The sequence below is a fragment of the Arachis ipaensis genome, chromosome B03 (assembly GCF_000816755.2).
Source record: "Arachis ipaensis cultivar K30076 chromosome B03, Araip1.1, whole genome shotgun sequence".
In the NCBI taxonomy this organism is placed as follows: domain Eukaryota; kingdom Viridiplantae; phylum Streptophyta; class Magnoliopsida; order Fabales; family Fabaceae; genus Arachis; species Arachis ipaensis.
Genome location: NC_029787.2, coordinates 63,222,789 through 63,226,248, shown reverse-complemented (window position 1 = coordinate 63,226,248; position 3,460 = coordinate 63,222,789).

Sequence of the window (3,460 nt, the reverse complement as noted above, 5' to 3'; positions counted from 1 at the left end):
CTTTTCCGCCATTTAATTTCCTGCAACTCTCAAATCAAATTCTGCTTAGCTCAACTAGAACATTCTTCCAATTAAAGTTGCTTGACCAATCAATCCCTGTGGGATTTGACCTCACTCTATTGTGAGTTTTTACTTGACGACAATTCGGTATACTTGCCGAGGGAAATCTGTTGAGAGACAAGTTTCCGTGCATCAGGTACCCCCACAAAGTGGAACCTTTATATAGATGGCTCCTCGAACAAAACCGGGAGTAGCGTAGGCGTCATTTTAGAAAGCGATTAGGGAACCCAAATCGAGCTCTCAATAAAGTTCGAATTCCCCGCCTCAAATAACCAAGCTAAATACGAGGCCCTATTGGCTGGTTTGAAGCTGGCTAGGGAGTAGGAGCTCTGAAGCTTACCATTTTCAGCGATTCACAGGTAGTCACCTCACAAATAGAAGGGAGTTACCAAGCTAAGGATCCCACCATGAAGAAATACCTAGACCAAACTAGAGAACAGCTCAGATAATTTAAGGGATATGAGGTCCGACATATACCTCGAGAGCAAAATGCCCGAGCTGATGCCCTTTCAAAATTAGCCAACACCAAACTAGGGGACAATAGTAGAAGCCTCATCCAGGAAACACTACAAAATCTGTCAACCTCGGAAGAAAAGGTCCTAAGCATATCAAACCAGGACCAAGGGTGGATGACTCCCATAGTCAGCTATCTCAAGTCTGAAACACTTCCCACAGACAAAAAGGAGGCAACAAGGCTAGTACGAGAAGCGCAGTACTACACCATAGTGCACGACGTCCTATATAGGAGAGAAATCTCTACACCCCTCCTAAAATGCGTCCCGACCTCCACTACAAGGGAAGTTCTTGAGGAAGTCCATAGTCGCATGTGCGACAACCACCTCGGGGCGCGAGCTCTTTCCAAAAAGGTACTCTGAGCTGGTTTTTATTGGCCGACCCTACAAAAAGAAGCAACTGAGTTCGTCAAAACATGCCCCCATGTCAGAAGCACGCCAACTTTCACATCGCACCACCCGAAGAACTCATTTGTATCACTTCACCCTGGCCATTCGCCAAGTGGGGGGCTCGACCTCCTCGGACCTTTCCCTCAGGGATCAGGGCAAGTCAAGTTCCTTATTGTAGGAATAGACTATTTTACAAAATGGATCGAGGCTGAACCTTTAGCCACGGCCACCGTCCAAAGAAGTTGGAAATTCTTGTACAGAAATATTATCACAAGGTTTGGGGTCCCATACTCTATTACCACAGACAATGGCATTCAGTTCACTGACATAAGTTTCAGAAACCTGGTGGCTGATTTGAAAATCAAGCACCAGTTCATCTTTGTAGAGCACCCACAAGCCAATGGACAGGCGGAAGCTGCCAACAAAGTCATATTGGCCAGGTTAAAACGGAGACTACAGGACGCTAAGGGAGCTTGGGCCGAAGAGCTCCTGCAAGTCCTATGGACATACCGGACAACACCACACTCCACCACCGAAGAATCACCATTCCGACTTGCCTATGGAATGGAGGCAATGATTCCCATGGAAGTAGAAGAAGGATCCCCTAGAATGATCCTCTACAACGAAGACACCAATTCCCAAGCTCAAAGAGAAGAGCTCGACCTACTTCCAGAAGTCCGAGAAAGAGTTTGGATCAGAGAGGAAGCCCTAAAGCGTTGAATGGCTCTAAGGTATAATCGAAAGGGTCATACCGAGTTACAGAGGTACTAGGAAAAGGCTACTATAAGGTGTTCGACCTCGAAGGGCGAGAGCTACCAAGGTCATGGCATGCCTGTAACCTAAGAAGGTACAATAGCTAGAAAAGGATAATTTATACGCTTTTTGGCATTATTTTTAGTATGTTTTTAGTAGGATCTAGTTACTTTTAGGGATGTTTTCATTAGTTTTTATGTTAAATTCACATTTCTGGACTTTACTATGAGTTTGTGTGTTTTTCTGTGATTTCAGGTATTTTCTGGCTGAAATTGAGGGACTTGAGCAAAAATCAGATTCAGAGGTTGAAGAAGGACTGCTGATGCTGTTGGATTCTGACCTCCCTGCACTCAAAGTGGATTTTCTTGAGTTACATAACTCAAAATGGTGCGCTTCCAATTGCGTTGGAAATTAGACATCCAGGGCTTTCCAGCAATATATAATAGTCCATACTTTGGCCAAGAATAGAAATACTAACATTTTTGAAAAACCAATTTCAAAAATCACTAACTCCTTTTCAAAAATAATTTTCTCTAACTCTCATCTCACATCTCTGCCATCCTCACAGTTGTGTTTCTTCCATTATATTATATTCTTTGTCTCCCCCTCTTCTTCTACTCACACAAGGATCCCTATACTGTGGTATAAAGGATCCATATTATTATTATTATTTTTTCTGTGCCCTCTTTTTTGTCATATGAGCAGGAGCAAGGATAAGAACATTCTTGTGGAAGCAGATCCAGAACCTGAAAGGACTCTAAAAAGGAAACTAAGAGAAGCTAAAATACAACAATCCAGAAATAACCTTTCAGAAATTTTCGAACAGGAAAAGGAGATGGCAGCCGAAAATAATAATAATGTAAGGAAGATGCTTGGTGACTTTACTGCATCTAATTCCAATTTACATGGAAGAAGCATCTCCATTCCTGCCATTGGAGCAAACAACTTTGAGCTGAAACCTCAATTAGTTTCTCTGATGCAGCAGAACTGCAAGTTTCATGGACTTCCATCTGAAAATCCTTTTCAGTTCCTAACTGAATTCTTGCAGATATGTGATACTGTCAAGACTAATGGAGTAGATCCTGAAGTCTACAGGCTCATGCTTTTCCCTTTTGCTGTAAGAGACAGAGCTAGATTATGGTTGGATTCTCAACCCAAAGACAGCCTGAACTCTTGGGATAAGCTAGTCACGGCTTTCTTAGCCAAGTACTTTCCCCCTCAAAAGCTGAGCAAGCTTAGAGATGATGTTCAAACCTTCAGACAGAAAGAAGGTGAATCCATCTATGAAGCTTGGGAAAGATACAAACAATTGACCAAAAAGTGTCCTTCTGACATGCCTTCAGAATGGACCATCCTGGATATATTCTATGATGGTATGTTCAAACCTTCAGATAGAAAGAAGGTGAATCCCTCTATGAAGCTTGGGAAAGATACAAACAGTTGACCAAAAAGTGTCATTCTGACATGCTTTCAGAATGAACCATCTTGGATATATTCTATGATGGTTTATCTGAGCTATCAAAGATGTCACTGGACACTTCTGCAGGTGGATCCATTCACCTGAAGAAAACGCCTGCAGAAGCTCAAGAACTCATTGACATGGTTGCTAATAACCAGTTCATGTACACTTCTGAAAGGAATCCTGTGAGCAATGGGACGCCTATGAAGAAGGGAGTTCTTGAAGTTGATACTCTGAATGCCATATTGGCTCAGAACAAAATATTGACTCAGCAAGTCAATATGAT